This window comes from Bos taurus, chromosome 3 (assembly GCF_002263795.3).
Source record: "Bos taurus isolate L1 Dominette 01449 registration number 42190680 breed Hereford chromosome 3, ARS-UCD2.0, whole genome shotgun sequence".
In the NCBI taxonomy this organism is placed as follows: Eukaryota; Metazoa; Chordata; class Mammalia; order Artiodactyla; family Bovidae; genus Bos; species Bos taurus.
The window spans coordinates 90,430,132-90,456,764 of NC_037330.1; positions in this window are offsets into that span (position 1 = coordinate 90,430,132).

Genomic DNA, 26,633 nt, shown 5'->3' on the forward strand with positions numbered 1-26,633 from the left:
CCTGAAGTCACCCCAACCTGGCTCTGACCTGAGGAGGCCTTTCAAAGCCTGCCTTTCTCCACTAGGGATCCATGTAGCCCTTGTTGGAGTGTTTTCCCCCCCAGGATCCTGGTCCTTGGGACAAGTGCCATCTAGATATTGAGGTAGCATTTTTATACTACAGACCTTAACACATACTGGATGGTAGAGTGTGGAACAAGTTAATGTTACTGCAACTCTGTCTTGCCTTAAAGATACCTTCCCTCATTTCAGCATTAGATCTTCAAAACTTTTTTCCATTATGATGGGTATGAACATCATTGTGAGTTTAAGGGTTTTCTCTGTGTTTAAGGTTAAAACGTATAAAATCTATCTAACAGCCAGTATTAGGTTTTGAATAATGGGGAAATATACCTGGTTCTACTAAGAAAAACATACAAAAAAAGTCTGGCTTTATCTAACTGCCTATGGTATATAAATAAAACCTTTAAAAAAAAAACTGACTATGCATGATCAAATATTTCTTTTTCTGCCATCTAAACTAGGGACATCTAAACCCTTGGAAATTTCTGAGTGATATGAGTGTCTTCTGTTTTTCATAAGGAACTTGTCTTGATCACAACTGTGTTTATGCTAATGAAGTAACTTAAAAGTAGTCCCCCTAAACAACCTCAGGAAGGGGACTGGTTATTAGAAAGAAGTAACTAGTGGGTCGAATCTTCCAGCTCTACTCGCTAACTTCCAGAAAAGGCAAGTAGGGGCTGGAACTTAATTTTGATAACTCTTGAACAATGAGACCTGAGCTTCTACATTGGTGAACACGTGGAAATGCTGGGAAGGTTGCATGCCCAGAGAAGGTATGGGAGCTCTGGGCCACTTGCCTGCCCCAAATCTTACCCTATGCATCTCTCCAACTTGGCTATTTCTGAGTTAGTGTTTAACAAACCAGTAAGCATTAAGAACTCGGTTCCACGAACTGGTCTGGTAAATTACTGAACTTGACAGAAGGTGCAGTGGGAACACCAAATTTATAGCCAAGTTGGGCAGAAGTATGAATTCTTAACCCATGACTGGTGCCTTAAATGGGGACCTTGTGGGACCAGGTCCTAGTATCATTCATGTCCATGGTGTGAGATTAATGTACTGAGTTAATGTATCCTAAACTTGAGCTGGTGTTTAGGACCCATGTATGTATCTGCACCACTGGAAACTCCATGATTGTCTCACATATTGAACTAAATGCTGCAGTTGCATTTACATCATACATTCATAGGATTAGTGTTCAATCTTAAGATTGACTGATGCGTATGCTAAGTGAGATTGAGTGTCCTTTGAGCCCTGAGTACATCTTAGCTTCTCTGGCTGTTGGATAGCAACTTCTGTGAGTGTCCAGAGACAGTGTTTAAGTTTAGTCCTATCCATTTGGTTCACCGAGCTTTTGAGATTATTATGTATCTCCACCAGAAAGCCTCATTCTGGAATTTTTCTTGGAAAAACTGGGAGAAAGAGTAAATGGGAAAAAGGGATTTGTAACCCTCTGTCAAAGCTCATCCAAAGTGTATGATAATGGAAGCCCTAGATTTGACTTAAATTAGTAATACAGACAAACCCTGCATCTACAGCAGAAAGTGCCTTGAGTTCTCATAGTTTAAGAATCTCAAAAGCCTTATGGTTATGGTTCAACTGAGTAATTACTGGGGACAGATATAAATCAATTATCTGTTCAGTGGCTACCTGAGATTTCCAAAGTTAGAAGGTATATCAGTGGTAAAAAGAAGCCAACATCTACCACTACCCCAGAGAATGGAACAATTGTAAATGTCTTTCTACTGGAGAGAAGTTTCCAGGATGTTAACATGCTGAGAATAAGTGTCAGAGAGGGCTGTTCCCTGAGAGTAAAGACCAGGAGGAATTTGCAACTATCATGAGCTTTCCTGGTGGGTGTTAGGATGGCAGGCTTGGGGAATATTGCTGGGGTACATGGCTGATAAGCCTAGAATAGGGAGCCCACATGTTGGGAGATAAGTAATTTATAATTACTTGATTTATATTTATAAATATTTATATTTATAAATACTCCTCACAGGCAGTTAAAAAAAAAATCAACCTGGAATAAAGCATATGGTATCCTGTGTTCTGGGCAGTGGTGATGAATTGATGAAGGTAATCAAGGGGCTGTGCAGCCTCTTAAGAGGATGAACTTAGTTGTCCCATAGGTGACTGGTCTATCACTAACTCTGGCTGTGAAGTGACAATTTAGAAGCTCAACTAACAAGCAGGAGATAGAGTCCTGTGGGCCATGAGTAGAGGAGTTGCTCGGGGCTATATGTCAGGCTACTGTGGTTCCTCTTGGGCTCACTGTGAGTAGTCTAGCATAATTTATTAGTAAACCATTTTGGGGACATCAGTATTCTTGTTCAAAACTCTGGGAATATTCCCAAATACTGTCCTTGGGCTCCAAAGAAATATGAAAAAGCTACCTCCAGAAAGACCTAGTCATTGGGTCTTACACAAGTCCTAAGTGGAGTGTATTAGAATGTTCACTCTGGGTGTTCCTGGTGGGAATACAAGGCCTGAACTTCAATTATTCTCATGGAATGCTTCTCTACTTTCTGAGATCTCTCACTAGCTATACTACTTTCTGAGATCTCTCACTGCTGCTGCTGCTGCTAAGTCGCTTCAGTCGTGTCCAACTCTGTGCGACCCCATAGACGGCAGCCCACCAGGCTCCCCCGTCCCTGGGATTCTCCAAGCAAGAACACTGGAGTGGGTTGCCATTTCCTTCTCCAATGCATGAAAGTGAAAAGTGAAAGTGAAGTCGTTCAGTCGTGTCTGACTCTTAGCGACCCCATTGACTGCAGCCCACCAGGCTCCTCCGACTATGGGATTTTCCAGGCAAGAGTACTGGAGCTCACTAGCTATGAACAACAGCATGCAACTCCCTGCCTTAGCAGTCACATACTCTTCAGTTCTAGAGGACTTCTGCTATCTAGGGTCTCCATTTCTCAATCCCCAATTTTCCCCTTGTTGATGCTCACTAGTGTGGAACTTGTACACATCACCTTGATTTTTCCTAAAATTATTGCTTCCTAGTTTCTACCATTTTCAGTCCTGGAAACCTAGTGTTACTCCCAACTTGTGATGGTGGCTTCCAGGAGTATCTGGCTTTCTCTACTTAAAAAAAAAAAAAAAATTACCCTCTCTGCAGTTCCAAGCAGTATCTAAACTTCAAATAGGCCTTTTTCAAAGTGAGGCTTCTAAGTCAAATTTTGTTCACAGGGTTCTCAAAGCAAGAATACTGAAGTGGTTGGCCAATGCCTTCTCCATTGGACCAAGTTTTGTCAGAACTCGACCATGACCCTTCCATCTTGGGTGACCTTACATGGGCATGGCTCATAATTTCATGGAATTAGAGAAGGCTATGGTCCATATGATCCATTTGATTAGCTCTCTGTGACTGTGGTTTTCATTCTGTCTGCCCTCTGATAAATAAGGATAAGAGGCTTGTGGAATCTTTGTGATGGGCAAGACTGACTGGGGGGAACTGGGTCTTGTTCTGATTGGCAGGGCCATGCTCAGTAAAGAGCCTCTTGATGAAAGTTGAAAGAGGAGCAAGAAAAAGTTGGCTTAAAACTCAACATTCAGAAAACTAAGATCATGGCATTCAGTCCCATGACTTCATGGCAAATAGATGGGGAAACAATGGAAACAGTGAGAAACTTTATTTTCTTGGGCTCCAAAATCACTGCAGATGGTGACTGTAGCCATGAAATTAAAAGACACTTGTTCCATGGAAGAAAATCTATGACAAACCTAGACAACTTATAAAAAGCAGAGATATTACTTTGCCAACAAAGGTCTGTCTAGTCAAAGTTACGGTTTTTCCAGTAGTCATGTATGAATATGATGGATGTGAGAGTTGGACTATAAAGAAAGCTGAGCACTGAAGAATGGATGCTTTTGAACTGTGGTGTTGAAGTCCCTTGGACTGCAAGGAGATCCGACCAGTCCATCCTAAAGGAAATCAGTCCTATGGAAGGACTAATGCTGAAGCTGAAACTCCAATAGTTTGGCCACCTGATGTGAAAAACTGACTCAGTAGAAAAGACCCTGATGCTGGGAAAGATTGAAGGCAGGAGGAGAAAGGGGATGACAGAGGATGAGATGGTTGGGATGGCATCACCAACTCGATGGACATGAGTTTGAGCAAGCTTTGGGAGTTGGTGATGGACAGGGAAGGCTGGTGTGCTTCAGTCCACGGGGTTGTGAAGAGTCAGACAACTAAGCAACTAAACTGAACTAAGTCAAATTCTAGACATCTCAAGCTTATGATGTCTAGATTTAAGATAACAGCATCCCATATTCACAACACTGGATAGAATGTACATCCCAAAATGCTAGCTACTTAACAATCTTAATGTAGAATAAGCCTTTCTCTGACTTAAAGTCCTCTGCTCATTTGCTTTACCAGTCAAAAACAAAAGTTTGGCCCCCTCCATCCAGTATTCCAGCTACTTTAAGTTTAGGGCCTGGCAGAAAAAGTTGTTAAAAGTTTCCTTGAGCGTACAATTCTATTGGCCAGTTGAGTTTGGACAAACCTACAGATGTAAACTTCCCAAATAAGTCAAATGTAGGAAAATTGTTACCTAAAGGAATAAGGGGAAAAAAATATTCTACCTACTAGGGACGGATTAGTTTATATCTCCTATGATGCCTTCCTGTAGCTCCTGTAAGCCTAATAGGTTTGCCATATGATTCTCCTTTGGAAAACTTCCCAGAGTAAAAAATCAAAGTAGCACTGGTTCCAAGTGAAGGTCAGAAGTGACATCCTCTAACATTTTTGGTTTTGCAACAACTGGAATCTGAGCTATGTGGCTAGCATAGCAAGACTAACTTTACTCCTCTGAAAACAGACCTCCTATGAGTACAGTTATATCTTCATGTTCTGTAGGCATCCTTGGCAAGAAGCTTGCATTCCAGGATCTCTGGAATAGGAATTAAGAAATAGACCAGCTTATCTTGGCAACTGGCTTTCTCTCTCCACCACCACTTCACCCCTGCTGAGATGGTAAAATGGCGGCTATGCTGAGCCCTGGATGTTGCACCTGGGGCACCTGCCTACCTTCTGCTCTTGAGGAGTTCCACCTTGCTTGTCACTTTTAATAGGGTTCTGGACTAGTAGCTTTTCTCCTGTCTTACTTTGAACTCTTTAAACTGCTTCTGCTTCATGACCATGGAGCCTATTCCACTGTGAAGATGTGTGATGATGCAGAAATAATTAGAAGCACTAAGTCACTCACAATAAAGCCATATTTTAGGTAAACTTAACACCAAGGTCATTCATCCTTCCCCTCTGAGCTTCTTCCTTTCTCACCCTCCCAATCAGCACAGGTTGTCAGAACTCATTCAGACTCTGGCATTATTTTCCCCAAAAATCCTGCCAGTTTTAAGATGGAACATCTGTCCAGAACTAGGCTCTTCCTATTCACTATCTCCAGAGAGCCATCATGTTGATGATGCCCCTTCTCTGCAGGACTTCCCTCCTGCTTGTGCCTGAGCCAGTAGTAAAGCTTTGAATTGTCTGATGATTGGCTCCAGTGTCATATCTTTTGTAAAGAGAGAGCATCAGGCCTAGTAGTGAACTAAGCTGAATTATAATAACACCCCATCTACCCTTCAGGAAGAGCTGGTACTGTGATATTGAAGACTCATTCTTCAGCCATCCTCTTGAAGACTCTGGACTTGGTCTCTTAAGTTGCTTTTCTTTGATCTCTAGCTTTTTTAAGATCAATAAAAATGATGCCTCTTGGAATTTCAAATGAGGCAAGTCTGCATATGTTTTAATAACAAGTCTCCATGACTGTTTGCCAATGAGAGATTTGGAGGTGCTGCCTTTACAACGTTAGAACATCATATATATATTCTAGATTCTCCTCCTGTATAAGTTTGAGTTGAATTAAGCCCTGGTTCTTAAATTTTACTTTTTTTTTTTTATACTCAGGTCTAGTGAAATACAATAAAATAAACCAGCCAAGGAGTTCAGGTACCTGTGGTAGTTCAGATTTGAGAACTCAAGTCTATGCTTTAGTCTTTTCTACACTAGACTACACCTTTAACATTTTTATGGGTGGGAAAATAAGAACCCCAGCCTATAAAGATCTAGGTAGGAAGCATCTTCGAACAAGCTGAAACAGGATTGCACATCTTCATTGCTGCTGTTGTTCAGTTGCCCAGTCGTGTCCAACTCTTTGCAACCTCATGGGCTGCAAAGAGGAGAGTTAAAAAGTTGGCTTTGAGGCTCAACATCCAGCCACCTTCATATGGCTATTAAATGGTGGGTCTTGACTTATATGTAGATGTCACCTGAGAAAGAACATACTTGAAACTAATATTATGCTTTATCTGCATGGTAGTGGCAGTTTAATTACTAAGTTGTGTTGGACTCTTTTGCGACCCAATGGACTGTAGCCCACCAGGTCCTTTGTCCATGGGATTTCCCAGGCAAGAATACTGGAGTGTGGGTTACCATTTCATTCTCTAGGGGAACTTCCTGACTCAGGGATCAAACCCACTCCTCTTGCATTGCCAAGTGGATTCTTTACAACTGAGCCACCAGGGAAGACCTATCTGCATGGTATTCATTATGCAAATATAATGGTTTAGAGCCTTTCAAAACAAGTGGTAATTTATGAATTTCTAAATATTTCATCTCTATGTAGAACCCAACTTCTCTAAATCTAATCAGTAAATTCTGAGCATTTTAGGATAGCTCTTCTATTCAGTAATTTACTCCAACCCTGTTCCCCAGTGGTACTACTCTATTGTCACTCCTGACTACTGCATTAACACAGAACAAGAGAGTCAAAAGAACTGTGAAGGTGAATATTTGAAGAATTCTTCAGTGTTAGGAATTTTATAGAAAATCTCAAGGCTTAACTTAACCCTGAATAAGCAATATCCACACCACATGATGGCTAAGAAAATTATCTGAGCTGGCACTCTATTAGGGGGCCCAAGAAAAAACAGCATAGTCAAACTAGAGTAACTCAATGAAGGTCTTATTTATAAAGGGAGAATGCAATAACCCAGAGTTAGTAGTAATGGAAGACTAAACAACAAAAGATGTAGCATCGCAGGTTCAAAAGAAAAAGGAAGTATGAATACTAGATTCTGGCAGGGAGAAGCTGACTGCCTGTGAGAAATAAGCTTTTATTTATGCATGAAAGTTCTTCTATTCACCAGTTGTTTCCAAGGGAATAATTGCCCTGATAGTCCCCTCTTCCTGTTGACTTCCTGCTAAGATTCCCCCAACCCAAACCAAATAGCTCAGCAATCTTATGAGAAGTGTTGTTTCCCCTCCTTATAGGGACTGAAAGCAGGATACAAAGGGACAAACACCATACATTCACATAGACACAACTGTCTTATATGTCTTGCCAACTCAAGTGCAATTGTCAAGCAGTAGTTAAGCCACTTCTAAAGATGTAGCGAATGGGATAGACTGCAAATAATTCTGAAAAGCTTACTCATTCTTGCAGCCTGTCGCTCCAGCTTTAACTGACATACTACATATGAAATTCCCCGTGATCCTCTGGGACCAGTTTGAAAGAATCCTGCAAGACACCTGCTTGAGTGTTTTTCATGTGCTGCTCTAACCTTTATTTCTTACCCTGAAGTTCTACATCCAGATATCCAGTAAATAGGAAGATTTGGCTTCCTTTCTTTGATACTGTGAGAATCTTTTAGCTTCTGTCCACTATTATCTTCAGGTGCAAATAAGTTAATCTTGGCATCTTATCTATGAACCTGCTTTCCTTGATATCCTTACATGTTTGCCAAAGCCTACACTTAACAGTGTTCACACTATAAAAATATGCATGTCCTCGCAATGGGCTTCATGGTACTATGTTGGCATGTGGTGGGCTATGGATTACATCACTACTATAACATCAGTCTAAATGGTATGTACTCCTTCATATGAATCATACTAGCCATGCAGTGGAGCACATGGACTAACTGGGAATGGGAATCTTGACTCTCTGAAATCCATGTAGGAGGCTGTCTTTGGGTGCCAGGCAGCAGCAGAACAACAAAAAAGCCATAAAGATCTCTGGCACTAGTTCCTTTAAAAGGTGATATCAGTTATGTCAACCACCACTTTGAGTTCTGAGGTACCTACTAAAACTAAAAATAATGGCTTCTGAGGTTACTAGTGACCAAAGTCCTCTCTTCACAGTGGAGATTGTTGTGTCTATTTTAGGAATATATGGACCTAAGGATTGAGCTTGTTGAACTTAAATATTGCCAAGAAGCAATGTAGAGCTCATACTTGGCCCTGTAGTTCTGTGAAATCTTGAACTGTTAAGGTCAACAACTGAAGTATACCTAATTATCTAGAACATGAGAAATACATTCAACGTGTATGACTAAAATTCTACCAGCTCCGCACAAATTCAGCACTTTTTGTCAGAGGGAATTCTCTTGACTTTGGTAGTTCTTGAAGATGTTACTTTATCCTGTCACAAATTAAAGGCTTCTAGGGACTGAACCTTGACATGCCTGCTCCTTAGATCAGGCTAAGACCTGGCATCATCACATGAATTAGTGGATTTTATTTTTCTCTCAGAACCAAGAAGACATTGGCTGGGTTAAAATTTTCCGGGCTCTGATGAGGACCCAGTAGTTCAGTAGAAGTATCCTCACCCCAGGACCTTCATGGGAGCACTGGAAACAATCTGAAATTTCTTTTACCAAATCTTGACTTACAATGCTGTATCAAACCCAAAAAGGAATTAGAAGTTCAGAAGACTTATTGGGGTTAACAACTAAGAAAGTGGGGTAGGGGCAGGATTAGGTAGAGAGAAACCTTACACTGTTTATAGGTCTAAGACTTGTGGAAAAGAAATGGGGAGGAAGAATTGAATAGGGAGGACTTTAGAACTATAGTGAACTGAGAGAGCTTCAGGCAGCCCAGCAGGGAGTCTCAGCACAAGGAGTACCTCTAGAAGAATCTTCTTTGAATGAAAATGGTCAGGCTTCACTTCTCCCACAGTGCCCAATTACTGGGTAGGAGCTCCTAGGAAAACATGGACTCAACTTGAAAAGGATTGCATCCTGAAGGAAGGACAGATGGAGGTCAGTTGTTCTGGAGGGGAGATCAGAGGGAGGGTACCTCTGTGGCTGCCACATAAGCTACAGTAGAAGATATTCCATGACAATGCTACTGACTTGACAAGAACTGCTGTGCATGTTAAGTTGAGCAAAGAAGCCAGACAGGTCTGGCACAGGTCTAGAATAGGGCATGGGGCTATCAAAACTAAAAGAGTTTAGCCCCAAAAGTCCCTGCCAACATGGCAGAGAGAAGGTCCTCTAAACTTAGAATAACCTGTAGGAGTTGTTCCTCATTGGACTAAGAGGGTCAAGCTTTCATATAAACTCTCCTGCTTAGTCACTGGCCATGGATTGCTCTCCTAAAAGCATTTAACCTCAGGTTAAACCTGTAGCATAGTCACATACTGGAGGAGTTGATGGTTGAAGACTGTCTGCTGAGTGCCTTCTCTGTAGCTGAACAGTAAGTCCTTCAAGGGAGAGGATCTAGCTGGTGCATCTTTGCGTATCACAGCCAACGTCTCATCTGTAGAAGATTGGTCAAGTTGTTCCACATTAGGGAAAGGTTCCCCTTGACGTTCGGCCAATGGCACAGTTGGAAAATACCTACATCCATCCCCAGTGTGATGGTATCCATGGAAAATCATGTTAAGGCATTATAGTAGTTCAGTTCAGTCGCTCAGTCATGTCTGACTCTTTGCAACCCCATGAATCGCAGCATGCCAGGCCTCCCTGTCCATCACCAACTCCTGGAGTTCACTCAAACTCATGTCCATTGAGTTGGTGATGCCATCCAGCCATCTCATCCTCTGTCGTCCCCTTTTCCTCCTGCCCCCAATCCCTACCAGCATGAGAGTCTTTTCCAATGAGTCAACTCTCTGCATGAGGTGGCCAAAGTATTGAAGTTTCAGCTTTAGCATTAGTCCTTCCCATGAACACCCAGGGCTGATCTCCTTTAGGATGGACTGGTTGGATCTCCTTGCAGTCCAACGGACTCTCAAGAGTCTTTTCAACAGTTCAAAAGCATAAATTCTTTGGCGCTCAGCTTTCTTCACAGTCCAACTCTCACCTCCATACATGACCACTGGAAAAACCACAGCCTTGACTAGATGGACCTTTGCTGGCAAAGTAATCTAGGTTGGTCATAACTTTCCTTCCAAGGAGTAAGAGTCTTTTAATTTCATGGCTGCAGTCACCATCTGCAGTGATTTTGGAGCCCCAAAAATAAAGTCTGACACTGTTGCCACTGTTTCCCCATCTATTTCCCATGAAGTGATGGGACCAGATGCCATGATCTTAGTTATAGTAGTTAGGCTTCGGTTATGTCAGAAAGCTGCCACTCATCTAGCAAACATGAGCCTTGCAGTACTATCACAAATGGTCTAGTGTGTGCAGTGATAAAAGAAAGACCAGACACACACGATGAGAGGTGTGCTGATGGGACTTGGTAGAGCTTCCCTGAGAACTGCTTGCTATGTGAACCCAAGTAACTTCAGCCACAAGAGGCAAGAAAGGTAATCTAGTCCAAATCCTAGATAGTAGGGATAGTTAAAAACACAGTGGCAACTACCTGATTGTGGTATAGGGGATCAGAGTCTTAATATACGTAAAAATTCACATATTAAAAAGATTTCTGGGTAACAATATGAGGATATGTTTAACTACAGATAATGAAGTTCCTCTTAAGGTATGGCAGTTTGAGGGACAGACTAAGATTTTAGTCTTCTTGAGGGAGCTAAATTAAGGAAGAGTATACATTTGGGGTAATGTTCCACGTTCTGTCCTCTGCACACTCCTGATTCCTTCTACTCTATTCTGTGATATAGATCCCAAAACAGCCTCAACCATTCACAAGGGAAGCTCTAGAGCTAGAATCCCTTTTTGATTTGTTGAGTTTATATGGCTATACTTTTATCTTGCCACATAGGTTGGTTATGGATACAGGCCAGTCTGGGAAGATACATGACCTTAGGCATGAGGTGGCCCTCTGCAGCTGAAACAATCCATGAAGGAGCTGATACGGGCTACATAAACCACATCCAGAAGCAACAAGCCCTTGGTGGAAGGATCCAGTACTGCATCAGCATCCACCATACAGTGGGTGCCATTTTTTGTCTTTGTTTTTTTTCCTCTGATGGCCTCATGGCATCTCTACTAGGGCATGGTAAAAATTCTGTCTGGAGGTGAAGTCTGCAAGTGAAGTAGGCAAACATGGTCATATCACACTTCTGGGGACTTTTATAAACTAGTAATTTAGAAAAATTGGTAAACAATTTTAACTTGGGTCAAAACAATATATACATACACAATATATAGAAAGACTCAGCTTTGCATCATTTCTGGTGGGCTATGTGTACCAACTGGATCTCTAATCTATAACATCCCATCCCATGACTCATTCAGGATGAGTCCAAAAACAGAGCTGATTTTTAAAGCTGGACCTGGGTTACTGATGGCAGTGGAAGGAACGTTTCTGGAATCAGCCTGGATGACTTTTGCCTCTATGGCCAGAAAGTTCACATAGAAGAATTATAACGTCTTCCTATTACTGGGCAGAATAGAAGACACTAGCCTGCCTATAATCCCTTTCCTCAAAGACCAATGATCACACTTAGTATTTCAAACTGATTACCTTAGTCTGAGTTCTCCCACAGGAGCAGAGCTTGAAACAAGGATACAAGTGCACGTAGTTTAAAGAAGGTCATGTGAAGGGAAGGAACCCCAATATAAAGGCACACACTGAGGTCCTGACACAGGGCAACTTTACCATTGCACTCCCTTTGCCTGAACTTTAGGGTCCATACCCTAAGATTTCATAGAGTCTTGGCTGAGGTGCTTTATACTACTTAAAACTAAAAAAATTATGTAGGTCGTCATCTTACCTAGAAGACCAGATCACAAACATCCTCTAACTTCACTTGCCATTCTACCTGCCTTTTCTCAACCATTTTAAAATCACTATCTTTAACATATCTTGGTGTTAAAGATACTGACTTATGCTTTGTTTTCAAATTTGTCTAAAGATGCACACTAGTCCCAGAATGCAAATCACTTGGCCCCCATCATTGCTTCTGTTTACATAAAATTGACAGAATCAACCAAACTTTAAAACCACAGGTATTACTGAAGACTTAGTTGGGAAACATTTATATTACATCCCAAGAGGTAAGATTGGCAACTGTGCCTCTGCCTTGAAGTCACCTTACATTCCTCATGAAAATGAGAACTGGCAACATTGAGGCTTCTTTGTACAAGACACAAAATGCCTGGAAGATTTTACATCCATCACTGATATTGCAACAAGGATATTACATCTATCTTCAAGCTCCTTTGAAGATAGAATACAGGTGACATCAGTGTTGCAACCTCCACACAGTGTCACCAACAGACACTCCTGTACTTAAAGGATTGTGTATCTGGACACCTAAATCCATTCTTGATTTCCAAAAGAGGTTGTTAGGCTGTTCTGGCCACTATGACTAGAGGCATGAAATTCAGAGTTCATTTCACCGTTTTATTATTTTTTAAAAACAAAAAAACAAGCTCACGTTTCTCTGTATGTCCTTTTTACCCTTTTAGTGGACCAAATTGGCTTGAAACAACAGTGGTAGGAAGGCATATAAAACTAAGGGGAAAAAACTAGTACTGGTTTTAAACCATCTAAGAATTAGACATGGTAAAACATGTCTCCACAACAAACTGAAAATTCTGCAAGAAATGGTAGTATTTTTCTCAACCTTAGTATGCACATCAGTTTTTGTAACACCAGATCCTGTAAGTACCAGATGCCAAGATGGGATTAAAGGTGCAAAGGTTTTGAGGGAAATGTATTCATGAAAAGAGATATGAAAGAAGACTTGGGAGCCTGAGACAGCCATCAATCTGTTCTAGGTTGGACCGTAGAAGATAAATATTTCCATAAAAGCATCCAAGACAGCCTTGCTAAACCTTCCTTAAACTGTGTGACTCCTCAGGAGTACTTGAATTGTCAAAAGTTCCCCAGTCAACTAGAAAACGGTCTACCTTACACCGTTTCGTGTATGTATGCCAGCCATGTTGTCCTTGGGTGCAGCCCTTGCAAGATGGGGCCATGATACAAATGTAGATAAGATTTCAAACAGCAGGAAAGGCCCAAGATGCATCATGAATAATCATTAGCTGTGAATAGCCTGGGGAGAGAGTGGCCTTGGTGTGAATGCTTCAAGCAACCTAGAGGTGTGATAACTGGAGATTATAACTACCCTCCTTACTGGCAGACTCAAGAGAAGGTCCTGAACATTCAAGTGTTCCTTTGTCTTAAGCTGTGGAAAACCATAACACAGAGGGGCCTGAGGATTTTCTTAACTAGTAGTTGGATAAACCAAGAACAGGGATTCCCTGGTGGCTCAAATGATAAGGAGTCTGCCTGCAATGAGGGAGACCTGGGTTCAATCCCTGGGTCGGAAAGATCCCCTGGAGAAGGAAATGGCAACCCACTCCAGTGTTCTTGCCTGGGAAATCGCATGGACAGAGGAGTCTGGCAGGCTATAGTCCATAGGGTCTCAAAGAGTTGGACACAACTGAGCAACTTCATATTCACCTTCAAACCAAGAACATTTGAGAGCTTAATTTAACAAAATGGGGAAAGTATCTTCAGAAATGAAAATGCTTATGCAGAAGAAATGAAACCATGTGGTAACCAAGTAGTTCCATGAAACACACTAGAAGAATCCTTACTCCAGAATAACATGCCATAATTTAATTAACTACTGCTGGTCATCCTCCAAAACTGGCCACAGATGATATCCGGCTTCCTACTCAAGGAATTTATGATCCCTATTCAAAGAAAATAGGGTTAACACTGTGTCCTTGCCTTTCCGGAACATTCCTGGAGAAGTAAAACTTTTTCATACAGGCTGACTGTGATGAGTTGGACACGGTGGCTGACAGAGCTCCTGAGATCAGTTCACATAACATGAACCCAGGCCATACTTGATCTGGTATTATCGCAAGTCCACGGTAAGGAAATGTATAGATCATGATGTTCCTAATTAAAGGTATCAGCAGAAGTTTCTTCTAGCATTAAAATTCTAGTCAATGTTCAATTCAGTTTAGTCGCTTAGTCGTGCCTGACTCTTTGTGACCCCATGGACTGCAGCACACCAGGCCTCGCTGTCCATCACCAACTCCCGGAGTTTACCCAAATTCCTGTCCATTGAGTTGGTGATGCCATCCAACCATCTCATCCTCTATCGTCCCATCTCCTCCTGCCTTCAATCTTTCCCAGCATCAGGGTCTTTTCAAATGAGTCAGGTCTTCTCATCAGGTGGCCAAAGAATTGGAACTTCAGCTTTAGCATCAGTCCTTCAGGACTGATTTCCTTTAGGATGGACTGGTTTGATCTCCTTCAGTCCAAGGGACTCTCAAGAGCCTTCTCCAGCACCACAGTTCAAAAGCATCAATTCTTCGGTGCTCAGCTTTCCTTATAGTCCAACTCTCACATCTGTACATGACTACTGGAAAAACCATAGCCTTGACTAGATGGACCTTTGTTGGCAAAGTAATGTCTCTGGTTTTGAATATGCTATCTGGCTTGGTCATAACTTCTCTTCCAAGGAGCAAGTGTCTTTTAATTTCATGGCTACAGTCACCATCTGCAGTGATTTTTGGAGCCCCATAAAAGTAAAGTCTATCACTGTTTCCACTGTTTCCCCATCTATTTGCCATAAAGTGATGGTACCAGATGCCATGATCTTAGTTTACCTGCCTTAATAGTTGCTAACTCGTGTCCTACTCTTTGCAGTCCCATGGACTATAGCCCAACAGCCTCCTCTCCATGGGATTTTCCAGGCAACAATACTGGAGTGGGTTGCCATTTCCTTAGATGGGGGATCTTCCCCACCCAGGGATTGAACCTGGATCTGCTGCACTGCAAGTGGATTCTCTACCAACTGAACTGTTTAACACATTTTACAAGTCCAGCTACTAGGCTGGTGCCTGGAGGAAACAAGTTACTGAATGGTCCCACTGGCCTCTTATCCCTTGATTAGGTAATCTTTCAGACTCTGATTTGTGAGGCTGGCTAGCAAAAGCTATCCTAGTTCAAATTTTCATTAAGCAGACAGGAAAACATGAAATCATTTTTGAATTAAGTGCTTCTCCATGGTGAGACTTTGGAGCATTGTGACCAATTGAGATGAAACCTGGCCTTTCTCCATCTTACCATTTTTTTTTTTTTTTTAAATCCAACATCTGAGAACACACTTCTATAATCTTGGTAGGAGTTGTGTTAAAAAATTAAATCTGCTCTTGACTTCCATAACAGAATGCATCGGCCATTGTCTGAGAGCCACACTTCAGTTTCATCATGAAATATCTTGACTTCAGATATTTATCTGTACTTCAGTCTATCCATTGAAAGGACTGATTGTCTTGAAAGGCCCTGACATCAGATTGCATATCATGAATTCAGACCCCCTCTTTGGTCTTGTGAGTATTACAAAGTCCTAAGAGGAGGTGGTTAACAGATATTGTGATAAATGGCTGATAACAGGAATTAGCAGAGAAGCTTCCCAGCATCAGTTAAAGCTCTGAGACTATGAAGTCAAAAAAAAAAAAAAAGCAGGGATGCTGGCATGCAGGGATATAAAACCCACCAGATGACTGTCCCAAGAAAGACCCAGTGGACAATCTCATTACTAAAGCAGTAAGAAATATACTAATGGGAGGGAACCAGAATCGGAGAAACTCAGTGTTGGCTGTGTTTTGTAGGCTTGGGCTGAAAAATAAATACATTACAAATCTAGATTCTTCAAAGGTGATGAGGAGGATGGCATTATCAAGAATAATATAAACTAAGTGGCAGTGCTCAACCACCTGAACAGGGCTGACCAGGGAGAGTTGGGGATGCCTTGTTCTATTAGCTGTTTTCTTAAGGGCAAGACAGGCTACTAAAGACATGGCTCAACGTATACAACCAGAAGTCAGATATGGATGAGGCTCAGGGCAGTCATAATAGGCATGCTCTCTTGCCAGATTTCGAGATGTGAGCCTCATTTCAGACTTGGAAATAAGGACTAGAGAACATGATCATGCCCTGGATGAAAGACTCTACAACACTATGGCAAGTGGTGTTGTTCAGTTGCCAAGTCATGTCTGACTCAGACCCCATGGAATGCAGCATGCCAAGCTTCCCTGTCCTTCACCATCTCCTGCAGCTTGCTCAAACTCATTTCCATTGAGTTGGTGATGCCAGGTACATGATTCATGCCAGGTATATAGCAAGTGTACATGGTTATGATTTCTCACTTCTCCAAAGGGCCAAATTCTATGTAGCTGGGGCATCAGTGCTGTTGTCTTTTTCCAAATATTTTATGACTGAGACACAGGTCCCAACTCAACATTGATATCTGGAGATCCAGAGCATAATTGGGGCACCCCTGTTAAAGAAGTTACATGTTGGGCCAGATAATCAATGGAGTCCTGGCCCCACGTCACTGTCCAGACAACCCCCTGGTCGTTTCCCTGATTGGTGAAAGTGAAAGTCACTCAGTCATGTCTGACTCTTTGTGACCTCATGAACTATACAGTCCATGGAATTCTCCAGGCCAGAATACTGGAGTGGGTAGCCATTCCCTTCTCTCAGGATCTTCCCAACCCAGGGATCAAACCCAGGTCTCCCACATTGCAGACCGATTCTTTACCATCTGAGCCACCAGGGAAGCCTGAGAATACTGTAGTAGGTAGCCTTTACCTTCTCCAGTGGATCTTCCAAACCTAGGAATTGAACTGGGGTCTCCTGCATTGCAGGCAGATTCTTTACCAGCTGAGCTATCAGGGAAGCCCCTGGTTGGTATTTGACTGTATAATCAGTATGAAAATGTTTGGTCTTTGGCACATTTCTTATATTGTTAGCTTATGGGGAAAGAACTGTCGTAATGGAGAAGGCCAAAAGGAGGGACTCTAAAACTGGGCCTTTGGCCAAAATTGAAAATCAAATATTACATCCTGGAAAGAATTGGTTCCAAAAAGAGACTCAGTTCAGTTCAGTCACTCAGTCGTGTCCGACTCTTTGCGATTCCACGAATCGCAGCACGCCAGGCCTTCCTGTCCATCACCAACTCCTGGAGTTCACCCACACTCACGTCCATTGAGTCGGGATGCCATCCAGCCATCTCATCCTCTGTCATCCCCTTCTCCTCCTGCCCTCAATCCCTCCCAGCATCAGTCTTTTCCAATGAGTCAACTCTTCACATGAGGTGGCCAAAGTACTGGAGTTTCAGCTTTAGCATCATTCCTTCCAAAGAAATCCCAGGGCTGATCTCCTTCAGAATGGACTGGTTGGATCTCCATGCAGTCCAAGGGACTCTCAAGAGTCTTCTCCAACACCACACTTCAAAGCCATCAATTCTTCGGCACTCCTTCTTCACAGTCCAACTCTCACATCTATACATGACCACAGGAAAAACCATAACCTTGACTAGGCGAACCTTTGTTGGCAAAGTAATGTCTCTGCTTTTCAATATGCTATCTAGGTTGGTCATAACTTTCCTTCCAAGGAGTAAGCGTCTTTTAATTTCATGGCTGCAGTCCCCATCTGCAGTGATTTTGGAGCCCAAAAAAATAAAGTCTGACACTGCTTCCACTGTTTCCCCATCTATTTCCCATGAAGTGATGGGGCCAGATGCTATGATCTTCATTTTCTGAATGTTGAGCTTTAAGCCAACTTTTTCACTCTCCACTTTCACTTTCATCAAGAGGCTTTTTAGTTCCTCTTCACTTTCTGCCATAAGGGTTGTATCATCTGCATATCTGAGGTTATTGATATTTCTCCTGGCAATCTTGATTCCAGCTTGTGTTTCTTCCAATCCAGCATTTCTCATGATGTACTCTGCATGTAAGTTAAATAAGCAGGGTGACAATATACAGCCTTGACGTACTCCTTTACCTATTTTCAAGTCTTATTGTATAAGATGGCTATTCAGTCAATCAGTGGGTGCCTGTGTGTCAGATAGCAATAAGTCCTAGTGGCAGTAAACTCAAAAGAAATCCCTGCCATTAAGTAGTTCAACATATACTGAACATAAATACCCTAGTTCAGATCCTATAAATGGAATAGGATAAAGTTGGAGTGAAGCATGCCAGCATGGGAATAATTCAATGACCTCCTTATATGCTTATCTCTCACTGTTACCTGTGACATGCAACCTCATCATCTCCAACATTCTTGGCCAGTGCTCATCCATCCTAGGCATGGGATGAGGCAGCTCCAGACTTAATCCTGAGAAACCGCAGCTCTTCCCACTAATTTCAGACTTAACCAAATCACTGACATGAGCTATGAAGTCCAAACTCCTGTTGGTATGTTTCTGATGGAAAGATATTTAAAGACAGGCTACCCTAGCTTGATCATGCAGAAGAGGAAAATTGAACCCAGGCTTACCCCATACAGAGCATATATTCAAAGGTTAAGTTTTAAAGAAAAGCAGTACTATGACTCCTCAAATCTATAAGCTCTATCCTTCAGTTTCTCAGGATTAAGTCTGGAGCTGCCTCCATTGAATTATTCCCATACAACTGCAGAGAGATTCATCAAGATTTTAACACTTGTAGCTCCTATTTTGAGGCGCTATAGAAATCTACCAAAGTATTGAGATGACTTTTGGTCATAAGACAATTAGCACATTGGCCCTGAATTCTCTCTGTAATATAGACCAGAAATGGCAAGTGGGTTTTTTGTTTGTTTTTTTTTTTTTTTTTTGCTAATGTAGAATGTCAGGATTTTTCTGTATAATATCTGAGCATTGTATATATGCTGCTGCTGCTAAGTCGCTTCAGTCGTGTCCGACTCTGTGTGACCCCATAGACAGCAGCCTACCAGGCTCCCCTCCCTGGGATTCTCCAGGCAAGAGTACTGGAGTGGGGTGTCATTGCCTTCTGATTGTATATATAAATTATTGTAAAAATACAGATGTGTGGACTTGCTACTGAAGGGATACCAATTTGACCTGCATCAAAAGTAACCAATGAGACAACAGTGTTGGTAAATGAATGAGTACGTATTTAATCACATCTAAGGAGGGTAGGAGATCTATTATGAGATCTAGATTAACACTGGGATTGGACCTGGCCTCAGGTTCAATAGTCCCACTGGCAATGTTGTACATGCTAGAGGATAGGCTACATTGATTTTAATCCAGGCTGCAGAGGCTGTGGTTTTGGTGCTCTTTGTACTGATCTGATTAGTCTTTAGGGCTGTAGCTTCCCATTTTGTGATTCTTTGAGCATAAATTCAATATCTGAGAGCTGTTTTGAAGGCCAGTTCTGGGTCATTGAAGGCAGGAATTGACATTTTTCAGGAATAAACTAGCTGATATTTCTTTCCTGTATCCAGACAATCCATGTGGAAGAGTATATGAAGAGTATAATCATATTATTGTACAAAGACACTCTTCCAAGCCTATTTATATCTGTAATCCTATTCCTTGAAGACAAGATCATGTTAAATGTTCTAATCTTATTGCTTTATTTGGAGTTCTATCTCTAGCACAGAGCCTGTGGCAAGAATTTAGATGTTGATGGCATAAAGCAAGGAGAATAAATAGTGCTAGGGAAGGAACTCCAATATAAAGGTCCATGTTGAGGTCCTGACACAATATAACTTCACCTCTGACTTCCCTTATCTGTCTACAACCTGAGACATCCTGGAGCCTCCATGGAACCTTAGCTCAGGAAACTGATATCTAGAAAAGATCATCAAAAACATGCTCTGGTATTATTTGTTATTATACTTAGCCTTTGTCTCTTCAGTCATTTTCAAATCAGTCTCTATAATACAATACTGGTATTTTCTTTTCTGTAACAACAACAACAAAAAAACCATTGGGTTACCTTTATTTAAGATAGTATTCACATACTATAAATCTTACCCCTTTAGAGTACACAACTCTGCTGCTGCTAAGTCTCTTCAGTCGTGTCCGACTCTGTGTGACCCCATAGACGGCAGCCTACCAGGCTCCCCCGTCCCTGGGATTCTCCAGGCAAGAGCACTGGAATGGGTTGCCATTTCTTTCTCCAATGCATGAAAGTGAAGAGTGAAAGTGAAGTCGCTCAGTTGTGTCCGACTCTTAGTGACCCCATGGACTGCAGCCCACCAGGCTCCTCCGCCCATAGGATTTTCCAGGCAAGAGTACTGGAGTGGGGTGCCATTGCCTTCTCCACACAACTCTGGTTTTGAAAAATATTCACAAAGTTTTGTGGTGATCTAGAATAAGTAGTGTTTATCACTCACCAAAATTTAACCATTAGCAGTCATTTCTTGCTAAATCCAGCCTCTGGCAATATAAGCCTTAATATTGTCTTTGAAAGATGCCCACTAGTTCCAAGAGAAATCAAGTTTTTGTACTTATTGCTTTTTCTATACAAAACTGCCTACAAAACTTTGCCAGTTAAAACTGTAGATAGTGTTTTGAGGACATAGAAGGTCGTCAACACTGATTCCATGCTTGGGAAGTAGAACATTAATTTCATTCTCAGAATGTAGGGCAATGTGTGCCCTTGCCTTATAGTCACTTTCCATTATCTTTAAAAGGAAAAAGTTTCGCAAGCCTTTGACTTCTTTGTCTGAAATAGGTATAGAACCTCCCAAGCAATTTCTGTCACTCTGCCTTTGGATTAGCAGGTCAGTCTGAATCAGAACAGAACCAAGAATTATGAGAAGAATATATTTGCCTCAAGCACTTAAGAGGACACAGGTAATATCTAAGGGTTCATACTCTGATATTCTAGAAATGAGACAACATGTATTTTTATTCCAGAACGGGATTATAAGACTGGACAACTAAATATATTCTTGATTTCCAATAAAAAATACAAGGGCCTCTGTCTGGGGATCTGCAGTTCAGAGTTCCATCTCATCTCATAGCATATCCAGATTTTAGATGCCTATCTACATTTGAGTGTACACCATGAAAGGACCAGATGGACCTGAAAGCCTGCTAGGAAGGCTCTAGAAATACCTGATATTTGTTTAAATGTCTGTGTAAAAACCAGACATGGTTAATCATGTCTCTACAACAAACTGAATGTATTACTGTAGGAAACCAGAAGACCTATTTCTTCTCACTGTTTCATGTTAAGCTGGATTCTGTGAAATTCAGATGCCAAAGTACAAGTATGCAAAGACAACATTCAATACAAAAGCCTGCACGGAGGTCAAAATGAAAAAAGCTTGGGATGACTAGGAGAGACATCAGTCTATGTGACCACACTGAAGACAAGGGAAGAAACTTGGGAGGAAGCATCCTAGACAACCTCATAGTGTCCATAGTTTTGGACAAAGGTGAAGTGCTAGAACTGCCTCAGGGGTCCCCTGCCTCCCAGGAGAGAATTCCTCAGCCATGTTGCCATTGGGCAGCAGTCCTTACGAGGCACAGCCCTGTTGTCACAGGGCAGCAGCCCTTAGCCAGCATGGCCTCTCGTGTAGAGATGGATCTCAGTAGCAGCTGGACCCTCATCAATCCCTCTCTGAAGTCTGTGGGATCCAAGAGAATTATATATAAAGAGATACTGATCCCCACACTTCTCTTTAAAAGAAAAATAAGTGGATGTTTCAATAAAGTCCTGATCATTCAAACCTGGACCTAAGGAAAGGAGCTGGCTCATTCCCATAGATCCCATCAGTTCAGTTCAGTCGCTCAGGTGTGCCCAACTCTTTGTTACCCCATGGACTGCAATATTCCAGGCCTCCCTGTCCATCAGCAACTCCTGGAGCTTGCTCAAACTCACATCCATCAAGTTGGTGATGCCATCCCATAGGTAAAAGATATCGCATAGGTACAAGTTACCAGTCTTTGACCTTTGAACAGCTTAATATACGGATGTATATCGGCTGCTTTTAAGTATGACACTGTGCTTAGTCTCTGTCATGTCCAACTCCTTGCAATCCTGTGGACTGTAGCCTGCCAGGCTCCTCCATTCATGGTGATTCTCCAGGCAAGAATACTGGAGTAGGTTGCCATGCCCTCCTCTAGGGGATCTTCCCAACCCAGGGATTGAACCCCAGGTCTCCCATATGGCAAGCAGATTCTTCTACCATCTGAGCCACCAGGACACTGTGGTCACTCAAATTTGTCTGCCCTATTTCTTGTACTGTTCTGACTCTAATCACTGAGTAAAAGCCTTTGTAGGAAATATTGATAGCCCCCGAGCTTTCTTTGTGGCTGGTTTAGAGTCATAGCACCTTAGGAGAATGATGACTTGGACTTTAATCATCATTTACCTCCCATATCTGTGAGGTTTAGATGGGATGACACAAAGAAACTGAGTGTAGTTAATGTGTGAATTGACCAGTATTCCCACGTCAGCCAATCTGGGCTTTACCTAAAAGCCAGGTAACAGATATGTCATGTAGAATGTTAAAATCATTTAAGAAGATAGTCAAAGTCAGCATCCATAAGACTAGAGAGTGTGTGTTGGTTCAAATCTCCAAGAAGCGGATATATGGTGAAACTACTTTGGGGAAAAGCCATATGGAAAAGAGGGAGATGGGAGCAGGGGTGGGTGGGGAGAGACTTTGAAAGGCAATGCAGATCTGACATCTGAAACAGAATAAGGAAGGAGAAATAGGTAAGAGGAGGCACAGTGCACTGCAGACTTGACTGGGGCTCCCCATTGTCTACCATTGCCTTCTGGTGCAGGACTCTTATAGGTTAATTTGAGAAAGCTTTGGCCAATATTTCTATAACCATGTCATGCTCAGTCCTTAGCTGGGATTATCCCGAGAAAGTGGTTGTCTGTATGGATCCTGAAGTCAAGAAGGGCAGCAGTTGGGAGGGGGGGTGGGGGCAGTTCCCTATCAACTACTCTCTCGAAACCTACAAAGATTTCTTTCATGGAGAAACTAGTGAGGTGTATGTTTGAGAGGCAATTTCTCCTTGGTTCTCAAGGCTCAGGGGAGTTTGAGCAACTAAAATCATTAAGGACCCACACAGATGTCTCCATCTGATGTTTCAGGGTCCCATATTTTTCCAGGCAGAGCCCTAACTTTAGAGACCTGCCTTACTTGAGCATGCAATGGTTTTGACCTGTCTCTAAGCTAGCTAGCTTTGCCTCTGCTCTTTTTCTATAGGAGATAAGGGCATTCTTGAAAACTACTAGGGATGCCTTCTGGCCCTCACACTTAACTTTTCCATATTAATGATCGTCATGCTTGAGCTAAATTGCTTTAGTCATGTCCAACTCCTTGAGATCCTATGGACTGTAGTCCACCAGGCTTCTCTGTCTGTGGGATTTTCCAGGCAAGGAGACTGGATTGGGTTGCCATTTCCTTCTCCAGGGGATGTTCTAGGGATCAAACCCATGTCTCCTAGGTCTCTTGCATTGGCAGGTAGATTCTCTACCACTAGCACCACCTGGGAAGCCCCTCAGTTATTCAGTAAATCACTGTCACACATTGATTCCATCTAAGACAACTAGCCATTTCTGCTGTCCTTTTAGTCAACATTACCCTGTACTATTCAATGCTTATATCGTTACATTTCTAGTAGCATCCCCAGAGGGAAATTTTCTAGTGTACTAGTAGTGAATTCTTGAGTAGTTAGAGCTCCTTATTCTTGGGGCTTTCTACGTGGCCTATATTCCATTTGACATCATCTAACCTCATCACACTGCCTACTTTCTTGGACCATTTCCAGTACTGTGTCCATCCAGATCTTACAGGAAGTAAACATGTAATATCTCTTGAAGAAAATACTTTGTAAAATGAAGAGTGAACAGAAATAGATGAAGCTGAATACTGGTTTAATAGGTGAAAAGGGAAACTGGGTACAAGGAGACTAAGATTGGTGGATAGCTCTAGGAAAGCCTCAGCACATCATAGATTCCTAGGGCAAAACCTACACATGGAAAGTGCTCATTGAGCAAAATGACCTAGATTTAATAACAAGTCATAATCAATCACTGGCTGTGACCAGCCTGGAGAGAGGGTGACCTTCATATAAAGGCTTCAAAAATCCTGGAGATGTTGCCCCTGAAGGATGTTATTATCCTCTTTACAGGAACTTCTCTTGAATTTTCTTCCACTAGAGTCAAATATTCCTATGTCTTCAACCATGGAAAATGTACTAAGGAAGGGGGGAGTGTGATTGAACTGTCCTAAATCTTCGATAAGACTCTCAAATGTCTACTTGAATTATCTAAAACGATTCTGTTCAGAAACACAAAATATGTACCTTAAAGGAATGAAATAACATGGTAACCAACTAAGTTCAATCAAGGGGACTAGAAGAACCATGATTCTAGAATCAAGACACATCATAGTGTTACTTAACCATGATCGTCATCAACTGGTCGTGGATGTCACACTTCCTTATTGAGGATTTATACTCCCAATTCCAAGGGAATTGGCTTACATATTATTGCCTTTTTATAATACTCCTGCAGGGGTAAAAACCCCTAATTCAGGAATTCCACTGGCTGATCATTGACTATCTGGATTCAGGGCTGACAATGGAGCTCATGGAATCACCTTGCACTCCAACTCTTGGTCTTGCTATCATAATATGAGGATGGGAGAACTTACAGATCTTAAGATCTCAATTAAAGATACCAACAGAAAAGTCTTCTAGAATCTCTAAGTTTCTAGGCCGTGAGATGAATTAACACTATGGAAATAAAGGATGTTGGAATGACAGGATGGAAAATACACCCAATGACCATGTGCCACAAACTTCAACTGAGAGAAAATTCGCATCATTGTGAAACTCGGTGACCATTTTTCCATAGACTGGGACTGAAAAGAGATGACAATATAAATCTGGACTTTTCAAAAGCAATGGGAATGGTACAGTCCAGAAATAGCTAGTGGTAGTGATGAATCAATGCCTGGAAGATAGAAACCATTATCATAATGAGATGTAAGAACAACAGGGCAGACCCATGGAGAGTTAAATTGTTAAAGCTTCTCTAAGGCAAGATGTGGATGGACAGGCAGGAATTGTTAGAGCTCTATGCAACAGAAGAAATCAAGCATTAATGAGAACATCCATGATAGTCATGATCTTTGGCCAAGTTTTCAGATCTTAAGCCTCTTTTAAATCTGAAAACCAAGGTCTGTAAGAGGTTGAATCCTCAAGAAGAGAGATCCTATAACACCATGGCATGTGTTTATGGTAACTGCCTACTACTTCCACAAAGGGACCTAAAACTATCTACGTGGGTCACCAACACTGGGTATTTTTTCCCCAAAACATTTCATGAGTATTAAATACAAATTCTAAGGCAACAATGATATTTGCAGATCCAAAGCATAATCATTTTTGCCACGTAAGCTTAAATAGTGGGCCAGATAATTGAGTCCTAAATGTCTTCAGTGTCCATGGACTTAGCTGACAGTCAGTTTCCTGGCCCTGACCGTATAAAGGCAATGAAAATGCTTGGTTGCTGGCAGAATGCTAATACAATTTTCTTAACTTAGGTACATGTAGATGACCGACAGGAAGTGTCTAAAACTCATCTCAAATAGCCAGAACAGAAATCAAATATTACATCCTTGAAAGAAATGGCAAGCAAAAGTATCACTCTTTTAAAAAATTGCATTTTCCATGTTTCCCTTAAGCCATCAATCTGAAGAAAGTGGATTACTTAAAATCAACTCAGTATTACAACAAGGTACTGTGCTAAGCTGGTTTATACCCCCTCAGGTACAAAGGGCTGGGACAAGGCTATCCATAAATATATGATTGTCTTCCTGAGGCCATGTGCATTCTATCTTCTGTCAAAATAGCCTGAGAAAACTGGTACATCTGAAAATTTTGCATAATATTTCATTAGTTTTCTATAGTACATTAATGACAATTGGTACAGATAAAGAAGAGGTGGCACTGGAAGAACTCCAGAGGGTGAGAGTTTAAAATGCATGGAGATTCAAGAGGCTATCATTTTAGTAATGTTTTTAGGAGTCCGGTGGTTTGTAGGGCATAGCCTCAAAGTAAAGGACAATCGTCACCATGAAGACAGAACTGCAAACAATGGCTGCTGCACCCCTTCAGGCCTGGAGGCAGCATATACATCTATACACCAGATGATGGAAAAGCCTACCATCTTGGAACGGTGCCTGGAGTTGGAAGGGGCCCTGCTGCTTGGGCCATACATCTGGTGTATCCTATGGCATTAGTGGTAACTATGTGAGGGGAAAATGGCATGTAAAATTGATGGCATGTTAATTAAAATCAAAGCATAGATCTCTATTAGAACAAGGTCTTGGTTTCTATGGCAGAGAACTATCTTAGTTCTTAGTATTCTGTTGGACAGAGCACACCTAATCCTGGGACCCCAAGAGAATATGTGGCCATAACTATCTATATACTGATGCGGATTTGTCAGACTCACCAAGTCATAAATTCAAGTAGGTTAGCAATAATTTATCACAAAATAGAAATTGTACATTCTGCACCAAACACAGTTGGTACAACCAAAGTTATAAAATTATGTGGCCCAGGATGTCATGTCATCCATAGACATTTTATAGATTCCTCTCCATCAAATCACACCTACAGCCATGTTGTTGT